A 23,135-nucleotide genomic window follows, 5' to 3' on the forward strand; every position below is an offset into this window, starting at 1 on the left:
TACAGTATACAATATAAAGTCATGGTGCAGTGGAAAATATATATTGTGTATGACTCTCATAAGCTTGGACAACTGAATCCATACATCTCTGCAATGACTTAAAGAACTTACTAATAAAGTCAACTTAAATGGCAAAGAAAGCGTTCTTGCAGGACTCCCAGAGTTTATTAAGATTCCTTGGATTCATCTTCAATGCCTCCTCCATCTTACACCAGACATGCTCAATAATGTTCATGTCTGGTGACTGGGCTGGCCAATTCTGGAGCACCTTGACCTTCTTTGCTTTCAGGAACTCTGATGTGGATGCTGAAGTGTGAGAAGGAGCACTATCCTGCTGAAGAATTTGCCCTCTCCTGTGGTTTGTAATGTAATGGGCAGCACAAATGCCTTAATACCTCAGGCTGTTCATGTTGCCATCCACTTTGCAGATCTCTCGCTTGCCCCCATACTGAATGTAACCCCAAACCATGATTTTTCATTCACCGAACTTGACTGATTTCTATTAGAATCTTGGGTCCACATGGGTTCCAATAGGTCTTCTGCAGTATTTGTAATAATTGGGATGCAGTTCAACATCATTCATCTGAAAAAAAAAAAAAAAAAAAACTTCTGTCACTTTTCCAAGTGATCAGAAAGTTAAGATATTATTTGTTGCTCTTACAACTGGGATCGACGATATACAATGGTGTTTAATAGTGTTTGCCCCTAACTGATTTCAAATTTTTGCATGTTTGTCAAATTTTATTGTTTCAGATTATCAGAAAAATACAAATATTAGTCAAATGTTTGACCCCCCCTGCCACACCTGTTCAATAGTATCTGGATGCAGCCTTTATGATGCAAGCTGAGATTGCATGTCTCAGATGCAATGACAGACACAATGCACTCAATGGAGCTAATGACGTCACTGTGACAGGTAGGGTTTGGGGTGGGATTAGGTGAACCCATTCAAAAGCATTGCATGCAGCTCAGATTACATCTGCACAGAGACTGCGCCAGACTACTCTCCACCTGTTTGTAATCAAGAAATCACTTAAAAAGGAAATTAGAACAAATATATATAATGGATCATATATAATGGATCTGTGTAGAACCTTCTCAGGAAATGCTGGCAACAACTCATCCAAGAGGTCACAAAGGACCCCACAACAACATGCAAAGAGCTGCAGGCCTCATTTAAAGTGAGTGTTCATGACTCCACCATAAGAAAGAGACTGGACAAATATGAGTTCCAGGATGAAAACCACTGCTGAGCAAAAAGAACATAAAGACTTGTCTCAGTTTTGCAAGAAAACATCTTGATGATCCCAAAGTTTTGGAAAAAAAAACACTCTGCAAACTGATGAGACGAGTTGATTTTATGTGGCACATCATTTGAAAAAAATCTCAAAAAGAATATCATACCAACAGTAAAACATGGTGGTGGCATTGTGATGGTCTGGGGATGTTTTGTTTATAGGATTGGGAGGACTTGCTGTGATAAATGGAACCATGAGTTCTGCTGTGTACTAAAATATCCTGAAGGCTAATATCAGACCATCTAATAATAACCATGAGCTGAAGCAAACTTGGGTTCTGCAGAAGCACAATAATCCAAAACACACCAGCAAGTCCACTTCTTATTAACTGAGTAAAAACAAAATGAAGACTTTGGGGTGGCCTAGTCAAAGTCCTGAGCTAAATCTGAGATACTGTGGCAAGACCTGTGGCCTAAAATTCCTCAAAAGGGCTATAAGACTCATTGCAAGTTATCGAAAATAGTTAATTGCAGTTGTTGCTGCTATGAGCGGCTCAACCAGTTATTAGGTTTAGTGGGAAAACTTCTTCACACAGTGCTATGTAGTTTTTTAAATATTTTTTTTCTTTACTTGTGTTGTCTTTGTGTTTAAATGTGTTTAATTATCTGAAAAATTAAAGTGTGACAAACATGTAAAAAAATATTTTTTACCAAATTAATTTAGTTACGACATTACATTTTCTCACTTTGAATCTTTCACAGACAGACAGAGATAGAGATGGACCTTATGTGAGAGAGAGAGAGAGAGAGAGAGAGAGATTGTGTGTGTATGAATGTAAATGATACGGGCATATCTAGCCCATAGTAACGTGTTAGCTACCTCTTATATATTGTTATCGCTAATATTGTTGGTTGATCCCCTTCAGCTTCAGAAAGTCTGAGTTGAATGAAGGTTCCGGCAACTTGAGTTACTATGATTACTATTAATGATTGAGGGTTCCATAACTATTTTAAATTGCACTGTAAACAAAATCTGCTAATTTTGGTGTATTTATGATTATGAATTGCATTATGGGGCCTTGATATCTGCTCTGTTTATTTTCGTTGTTGAAAATTCAACTCTACAGTTTAACAAAGTGACTTTTATTCACATTTTAGTTGTTTGAAATGCTATACTGTATAATAAATAATATATAGAGCAATACGTCTGTAAAATAACAGAAATAACAATACAGTGTTTATTATTCTATTAAACACTTTCATTCTATGGTCTGTTGAAGTTATTGATTCTGATTGGCTGGGATTAGTGTGCAATAATATCATTTAATGCACAGGTAGTAAGAGTGATTCTAGTTTTAACATGTCTATAACTTGGCAGATGGCCATGGAATAAGCTGGATAATCAACATCTTCCCATATGTTAAATTATTTTAAATCAGCTTTTTTTGCCTCTTTGCAGTGTATTTGAAATACCTCGACACACGACAGTCTGTTAATTATTCCTTATATTTGAACACCTTCCAGCCAACAGAGTCAAGAATTGCAATAGACCATGTAATAATTTACAGTACTCAATACTCGAATATTATTTTATTATGCACCTGTACTTATTATGCCACATCTTACACTTGCTACCTCACCAAAATCAGTCATTTTTATTAATTACTTACTTTAGACCAATTTTGGGAGAGCTCTTGAATTTTTCCCAAACACAGCCGTCCTGACAGACACACACTCACTCCTCATAGCCAGCGGCGGCAGTGTAGTATCTCAACATGATGTGACAGGGTCGTGTTTAATCTGTGCGGTAAGAAGTGATAAGACTTTTTTTTGTGTCTGTGTGTGTTTGGAGTTCGCCTGTTCTGGCATTAGAGTTCCTGCCAAAGCAGATTGGGAAAGGAGATAGATTGCTTGGGTTTATTTCTTGTTCATTTCTTTCTCTTTTCCCCCCCTTCTCTATGTCTAGGATCTTGCTAGCTTCTGATCCTTCTCAATTATTTCCTCTTAGATCTGTTTTTTAGTTTAGTTTTAAAATATGCCAATTAATTGTGGCCCACACACAGAGTACAGAGAGTGTGTTTATGTCCGATTTGCTAACATTCAATACCCATTAATAGAGGATAAAAAGAGAGTTGGTTCGTAGAGCAACAGTCAATAGTAAGGTCCATAAATATTTGTACTGTACATTAACACAATTCTAACATTTTTAGGTCTATACAACAACACAATAGATTTGAAATGAAACGAACATGATGTGCTTTAATTGCAACTGTGAGCTTTAATTTGAGGGTATTTACATCCAAATTAGGTGAATGCTGTAAGAATTACAACAGTTTGCATATGTGCCTTCCACTTGTTAAGAGTCCAAAAGTAATTGGACAGTTGGCTTCTGAGCTGTTCTATGGCCACGTGTGTGTTTTTCCCTCATTATCCCAATTACATTGAGCAGATAAAAGATCCAGAGTTAATTTCAAGTGTGCTATTTGCATTTGGAATCTGTTACTGTCAACTCTCAAGATGAGATCAAAAAAAGCTGTCACTATCGGTCAAGCAAGCCATCATTAGGCTGAAAAAACAAAACAAATCCATCAGAGAGAGAGAGAGCAAAAACATCAGGCATGGCCAAAACACCTTTTTGGAACATTCCTAAAAAGAAAGAATGCACCAGTGAACTCAACAACACCAAAAGACCTGGAAGACCACGGAAACAACTGTGGTGGATGACCAAAGAATTCTTTCCCTGGTGAAGAAAACACCCTTCGCAACAGATCAAGAACACTCTCCAGGAGGTAGGTGTATGTGTGTCAGAGTCAACAATCAAGCGAAGACTACACCAGAGTGAATTTAGAGGGTTCACGACAAGATGTAAACCATTAGTGAGTCTCAAACAGCAAGGTCAGATTAGAGTTCTAAAAAAGCCTTTACAGGTCTGGCACAACATTTTATGGACAGATGAGATCAAGATCATGTTACCAGAGTGATGGGAAGATAAGAGTATGAAGAAGGAAAGGAACTGCTTATGATTCTAAGCAGTGAAGCATGGTGGTAGTAGTGACATGGCGTGGGCATGGATGGCTGTCAATGGAACTGGTTCTTTTGTGTTTATTGATGATGTGACTGCTGACAAAAGCAGCAGAATCAATTCTGAAGTGTTTCAGGCAATATTTTCTGCTCATATTAAGTCAAATGCTTCAGAACTCATTGGACGATGCTTCACAGTTCAGATGAAGAATGACCCAAAGCATACTGCAAAAGCAACCAAAGAGTTTTTTAAGGGAAAGAAGTAGAATGTTATGCGATGGCCAAGTCAATCACCTGACCTGAATTTGATTGAGCATTGCATTTCATTTGCTGAAGAGTAAACTGAAGGGAAAATGTCCCAAGAACAAGCAGGAACTGAAGACCGTTGAAGTAGAGGCCTAGCAGAGCACTACCAGGAATGAAACCCAGCGTCTGGTGATGACTATGCGTTCGAGACTTTAGGTTGTAATTGATTGCAAAGGATTTGCAGCCAAGTATTAAAAAGTGAAAGTTTGATTTATGATTATTATAATTCTGTCCAATTACTTTTGGTCCCTTAACAAGTGGAAGGCACATATGCAAACTGATGGATGTAAATATCCTCAAATTAAAGCTGAAAATCTGCACTTAAAGCACATCTTGTTCGTTTCAAATTCATTGTGTTGGTGTATAGAGCCAAAAATGTTCGAATTGTGTCGATGTCTAAATATTTATGGACCTAACTGTATATGCTGCTAAAAGTGAAATTTAAAGGGGCTGAGAGCATAAAAGATTCAATTTGCAGTAATTTTTCAGTGTTTTTTTTTTTTTTTTTCAAAATTTATGATGTATCAATTGTATCCTTGATATCTTCTGTCATTTTTGTCATGTTTTAAGGCCTATTTTAATGAAGTTCACTATTACCATGTGTTCCAAGACTTGGGGGAATGTCTTTTGGGGGAATTCAAGAGACACCAGTGTCACCCACTATTAAATATGTTTGTGTAGTGATATATGTGTCACGGTTGTACTTTGCAGTAAAGCTTGTCAAATGAGGATTATGAAAAAGCATATATTTATTTATAATATCCCACTTACAACTGGAACATGAAACACAGGCAGGACAAGGAGTGGTGACAATTCAATACCGGGCAAAAACTAATGACACTTATGGGTATAAATAGGCAAGACATGATTAAACTAAATACATACAGCGGGAAACATTAACAAGCAGCAGGAAAACAACAAAGGAATCACATTACATAAACAGAAGCAAATGGAACAAAAACATTAGACATTACATGACACAAAAACTACATGAACACAATACTTAAGACACACCAGACTTGTTGACAATATGAGGTGGCTAATATCAGTAATATTTTAAAGTACAGCAAAAAAAAAAAAAAAACCCACTTCTTTCAAAAAATATAAGAAACGGTTAATGATAAATGTTTCTTAAACAGCAACTCAGCTTATCATGAGACTGGAGGAATGATGCTAAAAATGCACAGGTATAGACCATTTTGAGCAATGTAGACAAAAACAGTGGCCCTAATGTATTTCCTGTTTTACATTTTAAATTTTTAATTTAAATTAAATTAGCTTCCAAGACTCCAAAAAGAGTCTCATATTGAATAATGTTCTGATAGCTGTTTTAACATTGAGTTATGATTGAATTTCCTCTTGTTACAGTTATGAAGTAGTTTGATAACAAGCAGGAAATGTTCATGGGCCAAAGACATGACCACATTGAAATGGTCTATAAATTGCAGTTTAAATGTATTTAAATATATAAAATGTGTTGTTTTATGAGGATTATTTAAAAAATCTTACCAATTATGGAATTTTGGCAATGTATACATACATTATAAAATGAATGGATGGGTAGAGAGATGGATGAATGGATGGATGGATGAATTTAAAATACAGATACAGATTGTGGGAATGGGCCAGCAGTGATAAATGCGGGTTGTTTGTTTGTTTGTTTGTTTGTTTGTTTGTTTTTGTTGTTTTTATTTCTCAAAAAATAAAATAAAGTAAAATTAAATAAATTGAAATAAAATAAAGAATAGAATTGACCATAAGCATAGCTGTACAAACATGAGTGTGAGTGTATGTGTGTGTATGCCGTGTATTCATCACAGCATGGCAGTCTGGCAGACTAAACAGAACGTGATCAACATCAAAGTAGCACAACAGGCGCACACACGTACACTTATCACCATAAACAATGCCAGCATTGTGGATCCCATGTACCACTCATAATCCAATAAACACCCTTTATCCCCGCCATCTTTATCTATCCTTCTCACTCCTTTTTTTCATTTTCACAGATAGACCACTCTTGGGACAAACGCGAGCACGATCTGCCTCTCTTTCGCCCTATCTTCACTCCGTAGGGGCTTTTGACAGGTATGTTCCCTTCACACTGTCACTCTGATTCTCCTCCGGCGTTCACTACGCTGTTAATTGCTTATGGAAAAACAAAAAAGGGCCATCGGAAGATGGGATAAAACACCTTACGCCCCCGATTCCCCATGGATTCCGTCTGCATGCCTGCATTAAGCGTTTTAATACATTTAACAGGCCCTGTGTTGTCAGAATGGCATGGCTTGGCCTCATCTGCCCATTCTCTCTCTCCCGTGTCAGAGTGGCATTATTTAGAGCTTATCTTCTTGACGCACCGCCTGCCGTATTTGTCACGCCGTGCCGTAGCGCGTCCCGCCCCCCCCCCCTCCTGAGTCTCTGTAGAAAATTCGGCTGATGACTTTGGCCGATAGAGGAGAGCTTGGGCCTCCGACTGAGGCTGAAAGCTTGTTATCATCGTCGTCGCATTGATTGCGACGCAAAGAAATGTCTTCTGAAGGCTTAGCGTATGTGCGTGCGTTGTTCTCACGTTGACGGGTTTGTGGCCGTTAGCGTTGGTGTCAGTCTTGAACTTCTGGTTTTCATGTTTCGATTCACTCCTAGACTCAGATTATCGCAAGTCCCGAACAAAGGATTAATACCGAAGCTAATTTTTAATCCACTTTTCAATTGAATCAGGATCTTGTGAGCAAATAGCTCTTAATGTGGTGATGTAAGTTTAAAGAAGAAGAGGGCAATCATTCTCGTTTTATTAGTGTTTTTTTCTTTTTTTAAGACAAGCATGACTGTTACTATAGCTTCTGCTTTAAAAGTATTAGGATAGACGGAAATCCCTAAACATCATTTACTCAGCTTCATATTAAATCAAACCTGTGTGACTGTTTTCTGTGAAACAGAAATTGAAGGATATGTTTTAACTCTTTTTGTTACTCTTAAAAACACTAATGTCCACTGATATACTTGTCATTTGTGTTCCAGAAGAAGGTACATTTTCCATGACACTACTGTAAACTCAAAATGTAAAACCTTTAATGTGTTTTGTGCATTCATTTTGGTTCATTCGTTTTGAAGACCCACCCTTACTGACAAAGGTCAGGATTTGTTACATACATGAGTTCATTTGTCCTATTTTGACTTTTATGCCATAATGGTGAAAAAAAAAAACATCAAAAAGGCTTTACGACCAAGCAGAATCCCCTGTTGGCTGTCGCTTCGGTGTGACTTAAGCTAATCTGTTTTGGCCAATACTAACAAATATATTTCATGAGTCCAACATCCAGCTGTGCAAGAAAACACTGACATAAGTGAAGTCATCTTTCGCTACCGTATTGTTGAGAAAACATTTCACAAGTAACTTTTGTTCTAAATCTTGGACCTTATTCTTGAAACAAAAAAATGACCAATACAAAGGTGTCATGTGGTAACATGTTTTGGGGGCCTGAAAATCACTTAAAAGTGCAAGCTTTTCAAAACAATGCAATTAAGGACTTTTACTTAACTTTTAATTAACTCTGGTTCCCACAATCGACATGATGTATAGGTGAATAGAATAAACTAAATTGGCCGTAGTGCATGTGTGTGAATGTGAAAGTGTATGGGTGTTTCCCAGTACTGGGTTAAGCTGGAAGGGCATCCACTGTGTAAAACTTATGCTGGATAAGTTTGTGGTTCATTCCATTTTGGCAAATAAAGGGAATAAGTCAAAGGGAAATTATTGAATAAATGAGGAAAAACTGAAGACCAAATTCATCAGAATCAATAACCCCAAAGGCATAGAAAAAAGGGTTTTAAGCCATGAAATGGCTACAGACGATATGGTGCTGTGCAGTTGATTTCTTAATGGCGGATACTGAGCTCTGGAAAGAAACTATCACTCATGTAAAGTGGATAAAAATGAAAGAGCAAATTATAACCAAATGTTTGTTTGTTTTTCCTCAGAAATGCACTTATCTTTCAAAAAAATGTAAGGATTTCAGTTGTGGCTATAACAAAATGTATGATTTTAGAAAAAAGTTTTACAAGATTAACTTTTAGAAATTAATTTTTTATATTAGTTTATGAAAAAATTAAAGGTTCAGTTCAGTGCAATTTTTTTCTGTATCACTTAAAGGGGTGGTCCACAACGATATGATAATGTTAAACTTTAGTTAATTTGTAATGTAGCTGTGTGAACATAAACAACATCTCTGAATCTAAAATTCTCAAAGTTCAATGCAAAGGGATACGTTGGCTTTTACAGAGTTAGCTTAGCAAAACCTACAGTGAACGAAGTTTGGGAACTGTGAAAAAATACATCCGGGTTAAGGATGTCGTAAACCCTTCAGGTTACGCACATACACCCGCACAGTGAAAGGGTGTGGCCAGAGGCGCTGGAATGTTATGACAGAGATGCTTCCTGGTGACGTGGAAATGAACTGCGAATCACAGCACATTATGTTAGCTGACCAATCAGAGCCTCTTGAGGGCATGCCTTTCAGAGGAACTAGGAAATATGACTGTTGTTTTCATATTAGTTGAGTAGTTGTATATAATCAAAGTAAGATAAATGAAAAATAACGTGATTTTTGTTTTGAACCCCACAAACACAACAAAGTCTTAAAAATACACTCTGGACCACACCTTTAAGGTTTTTTTGTTTTGAACATTATAAACTCTAGATCAGGGATGTCAAACTCAATTCCTGGAGGGCCGCAGCCCTGCACAGTTTAGTTCCAGCCCTGCTTCAACACATTTACCTGGTATCAAACAAGACTGAAAGACTTAATTAGTTTGATCAGTTGTGTTTAATTAGGGTTGGAACTAAACTGTGCAGGGCTGCGGGCCTCCAGGAATTGAGTTTGACATCCCTGCTCTAGATGATGGATAGTAAAGCCCAAAGTGTCTTCTTTACAAAGATATCTAAACTCTGACTGTAGACCAAATTATTCAGCAATGTTACTGTTTTAATATGGGAAGGTCATTTTTGAGAAAGTGCCTCTGATGATGAGGAAAAGAAAGACACCGATATAGTCTCAGAAACTGTTTTTGCAGAAATCTTATTTTGCACGCTATCTTGATCAAATATCAAATATACAGTAAACTCACAAGACAATTGGCTTTCAAGGCCATTTTTTTTCTGGGTTATTACAAGATTGTTTTTCTGTGTTTCTATTTAATAAAATTACTGAACACAGTACAGTTTTGTTTCACATTACTTTAGCATCATACTGATACCTCATTTTTGTTTGTAGCTCACTGGGTCAAGAACTGTTTCTATTTTAATTTAGGTAGGTGTAAATCTTTATAAGTGGGTGCTGGCACACAGGTTTCAACAAAAGCCATTTTTAGGATAAAACACAGGAATCAGAATTAGAGAACAGAAATCATACTACAGCCTGTATGATGACAGGTTATATGTCTAAAGGTTACAGCAGTCAAACATGAGTATGAAGTGTAGAGGACATTACTTTGAACTTCCAACACATCTGAACATGAAACAAAACTAGTCCCTCACAGGACATCTCTAGTCTCTAACAGACATCAGTTTACTGTAGTGTTTTTTAGACAATTTTTTTGTTTTTTTTTTGGATATCTTACCTACCTGACAAAAGTTTTGTCTTGCAGAGATGTATGGATGCAGTCGCCCAAGCTCATGGGAGTCATACACAATATAAATTCTTTTTTCACTGCACCATGACTTTATATTCTGTACTGTACATTATTTCTGTTAAATTAGGAAATTACTGGCCTAGTTAAAAAGTTAAAAAATCAAGGCATGATCATATTTTATTTTGGTAAAATAAGCGTGATCTAGAGGCCTTTGCCTTTCAAATAAGCCACTTCTTCTGATACCAAATGATCAACTAGAATCAAGTTATTATTTGTTGTTCCTAAAACTTGGATAGGCAACAAGACTTTTGTCAGGTAGTTTAGATGTACATAAAGTTGTGCTTGACTATTTGCATGCCCCTTGATGAATGTGTTAAAATTTGAAGAATTTTAACAAAATAAGGGCCATTGTACAAAATGTATGTTTAATTATATATATATATATATATATATATATATATATATATATATATATATATATATATATATATATATATATATATATATATATATATATTAGTACCGTCCTAAATGAAACATTGCACATACTATGTTTAAATGTACATATGGTACACAAGTCAGAAACGGAGCTGAAAATGATTAAAATAACCCCCTGCAAGATTGTATACCCTTGGTTTTTAAAACTGTGTGTGTTTTCCTGATCATCTACAAGTGTATTCTGATATGTGATGGTTGTTAAAGAGTCTCTTATTTGCTCTATCCAGATAAACTGCTGCAGTTCTTAAACAAAAATAAAAATCTTCATGTCCTGCAGATTCTTCAGTTTTTCTGCCTATTTTGCGGATTTGAAACCTTTCCGCACTCAAAAGAAAAAAAAAAAGCGTTAATTAACAGTTTAAATATTTTGTGATTCACAAGTGTTTTGCATTTATTTATCCAATTGTGAATTGCATTATGGGACCTTTAGCTCTGCTTTGTCAACTTTTGAAGTTGAAAATTCAACTCTAATGTTTAATAAAGTGACTTTTATTGACATTTTAGTAGTTTGAAATTAAAAGAAATAATATATCTGTAAAATAACAGCACTGGCAGTTTATTAAAAAAGGTTTTGTACCAACCCAGATATCACTTTAATCTATTAAGAAGATAGATAGATAGATAGATAGATAGATAGATAGATAGATAGATAGATAGATAGATAGATAGATAGATAGATAGATAGATAGATAGATAGATAGATAGATAGATAGATAGATAGATAGATAGATAGATAGATAGATAGATAGATAAATTGTTGGAAGAAAGATCAAGGTCTCATAATGCAATTCAAAAGCACACATAAACGGGGAAAACAAATAAATAAATAAATAAATAAATAAATAAATAAATAAACAAATAAATAAATAAATAAATGAAGAAAACATGAATCACTAAATATGAAAACTGTTTATTTATGGATATTTTTATACAGTTCAGCAGTGACTAAAAGCTTCAGTGTTTTTGCGGATGGTGTTTCCCCTTAATCTAACTTTCATTCTTACTCATCACGACCGTAATCCATGAATCACCTCTATTATGACATCACAATGACCCATCCAGACCAATCAAGCCACTTGTTTTCCGACACTCCAATTCATCCTGCAGTATTTACAGAACACACCCACTCTGTGGCAAAAGCATGAAGAAGTGATATAATAATGTTATTTTCAAGCAATAACAGCAACGGACATGGCCATCATTAAACTGTAATTACTATCACAAACAAACTCTACCGGCTGAAAGCGGAGCATGAGAGGCCCGCGGAAATGGCCGCGAAAAGAAAAAAAGAAGAAAAAAAAAAACTCATCAGATAGCACAACGGCGGCGGCGTAATTCTCCTTCCCCTATTGAATAATGTCATTATCAGCGACTAATGATGATGTGAGGAGAAGCAGTTATGGAATAAACCGATTATGACAGTGAAAAATGATTGAGGAGCCAGGAAGCTCCATTTATATCGCTTCCCTTTTCTGCCTTTCCTGGTGTGATGGAATAGTGGCGTCTTCTGCTGTCTTTTTTAGCACATTCAATCCCACCATCTCTCCTTTTCTCGTCTTTTTCTTTAGCACTTCTTTTCTTCCTTGCAATTAATCACTGTCCGATTGAGTCTTGGAAAAGCTAGTTGTCAAACCGCAGGTTAGGCTAATCATAGTTTAGTCAAGGTAGGCTTTTGATCATGAAATGGCTAATATGCACAGCAAATATATAATGATGTACAGTTGAAGTCAGAATTATTAGCCCCCTGAATTATTATCTTATGAATTATTTCTGTTTAATGGAGAGAAGATTTTTTTCAACACATTTCTAAATATAAGAGTTTTAATATCTCATTTCTAATAACTGATTTATTTTATCTTTGCCATGATGACAGTAAATAATATTTTACTAGATATTTTTCAAGACACTTCTATACAGCTAAATGACATTTAAAGGTTTAACTAAGTTAATTAGGTTAACTAGGCAGGTTAGGGTAATTAGGAAAGTTATTGTATAATGATATAACAATCAAACTAGTGTGACATCATTCAAATAAATGCATACTAAACACCTCAAATAAATTAAATTACATCATCATAAACTATTGTCAGATTTATATTTTGTAAAATATACAAATGAATAAATGAATGAATGAATGAATGAATGCATGAATGAATGAATACTGAAGTTATATATGGACTTTAATATGTTACTTTATTTTATCCCATTGGGATTATTTTAATTAAAAGTTTTTATCTATTATTTTTATTGCTATCATTACTATTATTAATATCATTATTGTTGGTGTTGTTGTTGTTATTATTGTTGTGATTATAAATAGCATTATAAGATCTTGATCTTTGCTTTGTCGACTTTTGATGTTGAAACTTCAACTTTGCAGTTTAACTGTGATTTTTAAAATTTTTGGTAGTTTAAAACAATAGTTTGTGTAATAAAATCTGTAAAATAACAGAAAAAGTACTGTCAGTTTATTACGAGCTTTTTGTAATGTAATTCACCGAACCAAACATTTACTTCAAACTATTTTAAATGTCAAAAAATGTCAAAAATGAGTCGTTTTCTTTAAACCCTTCAACATCATAAGTTGTTGGAGGAAAGATGTGTCCCATAATATAATTCAAAAGCATAAATAAACAAAGACAAACTAGCAAACATCAACAAACAACAAATCCATGAATCACATAATACAAAACATTTACAGATATTTTTACAGTAAATGTTATTTTTACAGTATGTATTAATTTAATTTTGTTTAAATTCTGAAAACAATATGTTGGTTTTTTACTTATCTAAAATGTTTCTTAATGCTAGAAACAAGACAAAACCTCTAAGAAAAGCATTTTTGCAGTTTATGAACTTTCTTTAAGGCGGCGCAGTAGGTAGTGCTGTTGCCTCACAGCAAGAAGAAGTTGGCGGTTCATTCCGCTGTGGTGACCTCGGATTAATAAAGAGACTAAGCCAAAAAGAAAATGAATAAATAAATGAACTGTCTTTACCCAACTCTCTAAACTGAATTAGACATACAAATACAATAATTTTTTTATACTTAAAACTGCTTTGCAAGCCCAATCTCATGAGTAAATGTAAATATTGTGCATATTGTCAGAAAAGTGGCTAATTTGTATGATTTCATATGACTTTATTCAAATGACAACACACAATTTTTAAAAGGGGGTGTGCCCACAAACCCTACCCCTAACCCTATCTCTCATTGTGGAATGAGTATATGATACAAAACTGTGCTGAAAAAAAATATTCAGTGTATTTACAATTTTTTTGAAGGTAAATTGATGACAATGCATAATTTTTTTCTGCTTAATTTGCAAGATACTAATATGCAGCTTAAAGTACAATTTAAAGCCTTAACATGGTATTAACTTAACTTGGCAGCTTAAAGTCGACTCTCATTTGGAGAATGAAGTCATGCATTGCTCAGGTGTGATTCTTTCACAGACTCTTGATAGTTCTGTGGGTTTTGTCTATCAAACTGATCTTTAGTTTTTATTCTCTATTGGATTCGACTCAGGTGATTGGCTGGGCCATTCTCCATCTTGATTTTCATTCTCTGAATGTATTTGAGAGATTGCTTGGCTGTGTTTTGAATCATTGTCTTGCTGAAATGTCCACTCTGGTTTCATCTTCATCATCCTAGTAATGTAGAGGTTGGACTGAAGAAGCTAATATTCATGTACAATGACAATGATAAATTTTACAAATATACAGTAAATATTGTACAGTAAATAAAGTACTTTAATTGCCATGTCTCATTAACTGGTCAAAATAGTGACCATAACATAATGTGCTTGTTGATATATTAATATTAGTAACAATTTATTTGGGCTAAGTTCAAACAAACAAATTAAATTTAGTAATGTTTAACTTAACTTGTTTGTTTAAAATCAGCCAATATGTTAAAATCAGCAAATTATTTGCAACCCTTACCTTAAAGTAAATAGTAAACCCAATGAATAATTATCTTCGGTGATAGCGTTTGTACAAATTCAAGCAAATTAACTGCTAAATCAAAAAGTATCAAAATGCCGTGAGATTACATTGGCTATGTCTGTATTAGTTGGTAAAAAATAGCTTAATACTATAAAGCGACAGTGTTTTGAGCTACTGTAAAAAAAAAAAAAAAAACCTGGTTCAGCTACAGCAGCACCTCCACTTTCAGTGAGTTCCTATCATCCTCTGCTCACATCTTTCCTCTTATTTTATAAATGCTGGAAAGCGTCATAATGCATTTGATTCTGTTCGGCAATCAGTTGATCGTGAGTGTATGTGTGTGCATTTCTGCTCTATAAATGTGTGTAGGTACTGCCCTTATCGGTCTATAACATCTGGCTGTGTGTCAGGTGATGAGACGGGTAGAGAGAGAGAGGGGGAGAGAGAGAGACGGGCCGCTTTAATGCGATGTGGGGGGAAAGAGGGGCTGGTGTGCAAACAAACAGTGGCTGATATGGTCTATGCTTGTCACAATCATTCAGGACGCTCATATATCTTCCCCTCCGCTCCAGCGGCCTCTGCCTCTCTCCCTCCCTTTTTAATCTCGTTCCCCTTCTCTCTTCCTCCATCTCCTCTTCTCTCGCTCTCTGTCTTCCCTCATCGCCATCTCTGCTTCCTGACGCTTGTCTACTGGCGAATGGGCTTCTTTCTATTTCACTTTAACCGAATACACAGGTCCAGCAGTAGGCTCTTAGTTGGTGTAATGTTGGTTTATAGCTTTATATGTTCTGGTGCTGCCTTAAATATTTAAGTTGAATATGTCAGTGTTTATGGATATATTAAATCAAATAGGACATTTATTTATTTATTTATTTATTTATTTATTTATTTATTTATTTAGTTTGTTCGTTTGTACGTTTGTTCGTTCGTTCATTTATTATAAACAGTTTATATATATATATATATATATATATATATATATATATATATATATATATATATACACAGTTGAAATCGAAATAAATACCCGCCTGTAAAATTAAAATTCTTTGACAAATATTTCCCAAGTGTTTCTTAACGGACAGTTTTTTTAGGACATTTTTAAACGTAAGATTTTTAATAAGTAATTTATTTTCTATTTGGCCTGATGACATAAAATTTGTCTACTTATTTTGTGTGATGTTACTTTTCAGCTTAAAGTGCAATTTAAAGCTTTAACCTGGTTATTAAGTTCATATAATTGTAATATAGTTATAATTCATACAGTGTTTTGTTTTTGTAGTTAATCGAATAAAAGTTTTTGTTTTAATAATATTATTAATAATTTAATCCGTAAAAATAATAATATTGACCTTATTTTTTATTTTTATTTTTAAATGCTTTTTATACCAACCTAAAAGAAATAAGACTTTCTACAAAAGAAAATGCATTATAGAAAAGATTGAAAAGATTTTAAGACTTTAAAAAATATATTAAATTTACATCTTGTCCATATGAATTGTTTTGTCCTACACTGAAAAAAATGATTCAAAGATGATTCCTTGGATTTACTAATTTTTTTTTTACGTTAAGTGGTTGTAAACAATTTATTTGGGCTGAATTTAAACAAAAAAATTAAGTTGAACATTATTAAATTTAATTTGTTTGTTTAAATTCAACACAAATAAATTGTTTGCAACAGTTTTGCATGCAACACTTTTTTCAGTGTACTTTTTCTTGACATTTAGATTGCCATTTTTGCCTGTTCCACCACAAAGTTAATTAATTGCCATTTGAATCTTTGACTACAATTGTAGCCAGCCCCCAAAATGAAAGGAGTAGGTGTAAAAGATTCTCCAAAGCCTAGAAATAAGTGACCAACAAGTCCAACAAAACAAACAGTGACTGCAATCTACAATGAAACAATGAAAAAGCACAACTGTCATTGATATTAGGAACAATAACAGAGACAAATGCATTAACAACAATAAAGAAAGAAAAAAAAGAGAGAATGATTTTTTACTTAAATACTTTTTGATACTTTATTAAATCAACTTACAAGAAACAAAACATCCAAAAAAAGAAGAAAAATAATATACAGTTGAAGTCAGAATTATTAGCCCCCTGAATTATTAGCCCCCCTGTTTATTTTTTTCCCCAATTTCTGTTTAACAGAGAGCAGATTTTTTTTTCAACACATTTCTAAACATAATAGTTTTAATAACTCATTTCTAATAACTGATTTATTTTATCTTTGCCATGATGACAGTAAATAAAATTTTACTTGATGTTTTTCAAGACACTTCTATACAGCTTAAAGTGACATTTAAAGGCTTCACTAGGTTTATTAGATTAACTAGGCAGATTAGGGTAATTAGGCAAGTTATTGTATAACGATGGTTTGTTCTGTAGACTATCGAAGAAAAAAAAAGCTTAAAGGGGCTAATAATTTTGATCTTAAAACTGCTTTCATTCTAGCTGAAATAAAACAAATAAGACTTTCTCCAGAAGAAATAATATTATCAGACATACTGTGAACATGTCCTTGCTCTGTTAAACATCATTTGGGAAATATTTTAAAAAGAAAAAGAAAAAAAGAAAAATCAAATGGGGGCTAATAATTCTGACTTTAACTCTATACATATTACAACAAGTTGAAAATTAAGTTGTCCTCCACACCAGTACACAGCACATTGTTAAACAGCACTGCAGTATAAACATACCCAAACATTCATATCCTTATAGTATTTGAATTCAACCAGAATTCTTGATTTAACAACAGTTTTAAAACACAAAATAACACCTTGACCATGTGAATTGTTTATCTTTTTCTTGACGTATAGTTTGCCGTTTTTGCCTGTCCCACCACAAAGTTAGTTAATTTCCATTTCAATCTTTGACTAAGATTGTAGCCAACCCCCAAAATGAAAGCAGCAGGTGTAAAAGATTCTCCAAAGCCTAGGAATAACTGCTCCAACAAAGCAAATAGTTACTGCAATGTATTACACTCTAAAAAAATAATAAAAAATAGACTCTCTAAAACAGAGATGCCAAAACAAGGGCCCACGGGCCAAAGTTGGCCAATGGTAACCTTTGATTTGGCCGACTTTCCCAATGACAGTTATTTATTTATACACGTTTAACAGATATTGTCGTTTCTGATTTAACTTAACATTTTGTTTGTTTTATTGTTAAGTTACAATTAAAGCAGACTGAAATTAAATGTTTCAATTAAATGTTGTAAATGAATCAGATTTTTTCAAATGTAAATAATGTCACTTGACAAAGGATAATGCACAAGACCTTGGGAACTTGACGAGTGAATACAGCATAGAACTCCATGTCATACCATGACTTTTTTGTTTTTAGTGTAATAAATTAATTTTAAGATGTAGATAATGCATAAGGTAATGCGATTCAACAAATTTTTGCTATTTAATTTGAAATATTATGAAATAAATTAGGAAATTACACTTGACAGCTTTAATGAAATACAGTTAGCTGTATTTACATTCGGCCCACAATTCTCTATCAAGTTTGGTTTTTGGCCCTTCATAAGAAAATGTTTGGGCACCTCTGCTCTAAAACAACAGAAAGCACAACTATTATTGATATTAGAAATAATATTAGAGACAAACGCATTAACAGCAATAAAAAAAAAAAAAGAAGAAAGACAGACAAACAGATGCATGAATGAATGGAGTTAGTTAGTTTGTTAGCTAGTCGTTCGTTTGTTTGTTCGTTCATTTGTTCGTTCATTCTTTTTCGTTCTCTATTTCGTTCGTTCCTTCCTTCATTTGTTCCTTCATTCCTTCGTTCCTTCGTTCCTTCCTTCCTTCATAAATATATATGAAAATATGAAAATTATATAAAAATTAATTATTAACATAATAAAAAAGGTTGTTTTCTATTTTGCAATGTAATCATTTATAATTGAATCACTAAATCATTAGCCACGTTCACCTTGAAACACATTTATAAAAATGAAAGAAAGAAAAAATAATGAAAATAAATGAATAAATAAATGAATAAATAAATAAATAAATAAATATGAAAATTATATAAAAATTATATAAACTTTTGCCTTAAACTATACATCAATTGACATAAAGCAACATATAATAATAAAAAGGCTGTTTTCTCTTTTGCAATGTAATAATTTATAAATTAATCACTGAATTATTAGTCACGTTTATGTGAAAGAAAGAAAGAAAGAAAGAAAGAAAGAAAGAAAGAAAGAAAGAAAGAAAGAAAGAAAGAAAGAAAGAAAGAAAGAAAGAAAGAAAGAAAGAAACATATCAACCAATCCTTTTTATCCTGAATTTTACAAATATGAATATGGAAGTACTGTAGTTGGCATTTTTCATTGACTGGTGACCAAAAACCTCATATGCTTGTCATTATATTAACATTAGCATCAACTGATTGTGGCTAAAGTCATGACACCAATAGAGAATATCATAACATCAGCACATTTGGTCATTTGACTAGACTTTGACTTTGTAGGACAACTGGAGATTGTGCCACAACCTAGTAAATACATAACGGAGAAAGCGTCCGCAATCAGAAATCTGGAACAATTAGAAAACAAGCAGCCAGTTTACATTTCTCACCAAGGGAAACCCTGATAGAATAAATCTCGAATAGACAAAAAAACAGCCAAAAAAAGCGGTAGTGGTAAGTAAATCAATATGGCATATTCTTGTGTTTGACCCAGTCCTGCGTTGAGGGCTTTCTGGGCCCGAAGCTTAAATATCCGCTAATGGAAGCTTGTGTAGATCTAATCACGCCTGTAATTGAAGTTAACTTTGAAGCTCTCAGTCTTGAGGAATATTTAAAGACAGGAGAGAGGGACTGAAACTCAATATGGCGCACCGGAGACCCGGCTATTCATCATGCATCAATAATAAATGAACACTCCTCGCATAATTCTGCTCACGTTGTTTCTTTTTGTTTTTAATATTTCCATCTTCTGCATGCTAATGTTCTTGTGGCAGATATATGCCATAAGGTCCGGTTCAATTTGAGTCCGACTGCACTTTTGATGAGACGAATAGTCTGACTGACAAACCAGTTGTCTGTATTATTAATACTGTGTGGATTTAAACATGTATGTATATCAGGGCTGGAACAGTGCTGACAATGTTGAAAAATCAAAGGGTTTTCCTAGACCGTCAACATACTGTAGTCCCATTAATTAATTAATTAATTCATTAATTCATTCACTCATTCACTCACTGCTTCACTCACTTACTAATTTGTTCATTTAATAATTCACTTACTAATTAATTTACTCATGACTTACTCACTAATTCATTCATTCATTCACTTACTCCCTAATTCATTAATTTATTCACTCATTCATTCACACACTAATTCATTCATGCATTTATTAACTAATTTATTCATTCAGTCAGTAATTCATTCATTCCACTATTCACTGATTCACTCACTCACTAATTTGTTCATTTATTGATTCACTCACTATTTAATTAACTCACTCACTAATTAATTTACTCATTCACTAACTCACTCACTAATTTGTTCATTCATTCAGTCCCTAATTCGTTAATTTATTCCCTCACTTGCTCACTTATTGAATTATTCACTTATTCATTGACACACTAATTCATTCATTTATTGACTAATTAATTTATTCAGTCACTAATTCATTCTTTCCATCATTCACTAACTCACTCACTAATTTGTTCATTTATTGATTCACTCACTAATTAAATAATTCACCCACTCCCTAATCTATTTACTCATTTACTAACTCACTCACTAATTTGTTAATTTATTCACTTCCTAATTCATTGATTTATTCACTCACTAATTTATTCATTTATTGATTCACTCACTAATTTGTTAATTCATTCACTACCTAATTAATTTATTCACTCACTTGCTCGCTCACTCACTTATTGAATAATATTTGAACAACATTTATTGACTAATTAATTCATTCAGTCACTAATTCATTCATTCCATCATTCACTAACTCACTCACTAATTTGTTCATTTATTGATTCACTCACTAATTAATAAATTCACTCACTCACTTACTAATTTGTTCATTCGTTCACTTCCTATATTATTAATTTATTCACTCACTTTCTCGCTTACTAACTTATTAAATCATTCACTTATTAATTCACACACTAATTCATTCATTCACTAATTCATTTATTCATTCATTCATTCATTCATTCACTCACTCACTCACTCACTAATTAGTTCATTAATTCACTCACTAGTTCATTCATTCATTCTCCCTCCCACTAATTTATTCACTGGCTCTCACTCACTAATTGGTTTATTAATTTCCTAATTAATTTATTTACTCATTCATTCATTAATTCACTCACACTTTGTTCATCCATGCATCCATGCACTCACTCACGTGCTTGCTCACTCACTTGTTGAATCATTGAATCAATTTATTTACTAATTCAGTCATTTAGTCACTAATTAATTCATTCCAACATTCACTTACCACTAATTCATTCATTCACTCCCTAATTCATTCATTCATTCATTCATTCATTCATTCATTCATTCATTCATTCATTCATTCATTCATTCACTCCCTAACTCATTAATTCATTCACCTATTAATTAATTAATTCACTCAGTAATTCTTTCATTCATTCACCCATTAATTCATTCATTTACTCAAAAATTAATTTATTCATTCACTCACTGATTCATTCATCTATTGATCAACTCACCAATTCATTCATTCACTAACTCACTCACTAATTAATTTACTCTCTCAATAATTCATTCATTAACTCACTCACTAATTCATTCATTCATTCATTTATTTTTTTGTCATGAACATAATTAGATATTTGTAACATCATACATTTTACTATGAAAACTCTTTGCCACTACAGTAAAACCATTCGATCAATAAATAAAGCTTTGGCAAATCATAATGCTTGATATTAAAAGTTAAAATTGTGAGAAATAAAATTTGAAATTATGAAATTGGGCTATAGTATAAGTCAAAGTTGACAAAATGAAATAAAATACCAAGTAAAAATGTGAGATAAAGATGTAATAATTAGATACTTTATAATAATAAGAGTTTCAGACATTAAGCCAAATCTAACATAAAAGGGAGGACTATATCCTATTGTGTGAATTTTTGAGAAATAATTTAAAAGTAATATAAAAGTTATGACATTAAACCACTTCTAATGTCAAAAGTATGACCATTCTTTTGTTTGTTTTATGTTCTGTCTGCTCGATTTAGACTTTATTTGTCTTAAATAGACTTAGAAGCTCAGATTTTGTTCTGTTTATCTTATATATATATACATTACTTTTTTCCTTTAAAAAGTAGCTTTAAGTGTCATATTATTACTGTTGTGGCACAATTATGGCACATTTTAAGCTAGATTTGACTTATTTTAGGTAGATTTACTTCTTTTATAACTTAGTTTTTTATGTAATAATTTCAACATATTACGTTTCATAATTGTAAGTGGGTAATTAACACTATACACTTTTAAATAAACAATAAAATTACACAAAAGACAGTAATTCTAAAACTAGTAGTGCTCCCTGATAAAATACTAGCACTTTTAGGACTTTAGCACTGTTTCGAGTTAGCGGAGTGACTATGTTAGTCTGGTTAGCTGTGTTTATGGTATTAAGGGCAGTGATTGATGGTGCAGGCCGTTGAGGAGCGCGGCATGAGTTGTAGAGGCTCCTGATATGGACGCCTCAGATGCTCTGAGATCTGCTGTATGTCAGATCTCGATAACGCTTTACTGAACACACCATACTACACTCTGGACTGCAGCCGCCCCGCTGGTCATCTGCAGACAATTCACTATTTTATTACCCACAATACACCATTTTCCCTTCAGCCTCATGTGTATAACTATTATTCAAGTCGATATTGTTTTTTTATTTGTTTTTATACCAATTCCAAACGATTTATCCTTAATCACAGTAGATAAACAACTATAGATTTTTTATATGATCATTATAAAGTAAAATGCAAATTTATTTAAAGAGTATGGAGTGTAAAACAACACATTTTTTACATGTAGAATTGCCCTATTTGATGTTACTCACTCAGAAAGTTTAAAATATGTTTTTTTTTTTGTATTGCAATATGTTTTATGTTGTTTAAATATGCAAATAAAGCATTATTTCATTATACAGTTCATCCAGAAAGTATTCATAGTGCTTCACTTCTTCTACATTTTTTATGTTACAGCCTTATTCCAACATGTATTAATTTCATTTATTTCCTCAAAATTCTGCACACAATACCCCAAAATGACAATGTGAAAAAATATTTTTTTAAATTGTTGCAAATTTATTAAAAACCTGAAAAATCAAAGTATTCACAGTCTTTGCTCAATACTTTGTTGATGCACCTTTAGCAGCAATTACAGCCTCAAGTCTTTTTTCTGAATATGATGCCACAAGCTTGGCACACCTGTCTTTTTGGATTTGAAATCAGTACCTTTTAAGCACTATCAGGTTGGATGGGAAG

This window comes from Danio aesculapii, chromosome 4 (assembly GCF_903798145.1).
Source record: "Danio aesculapii chromosome 4, fDanAes4.1, whole genome shotgun sequence".
NCBI classification, from domain to species: Eukaryota; Metazoa; Chordata; class Actinopteri; order Cypriniformes; family Danionidae; genus Danio; species Danio aesculapii.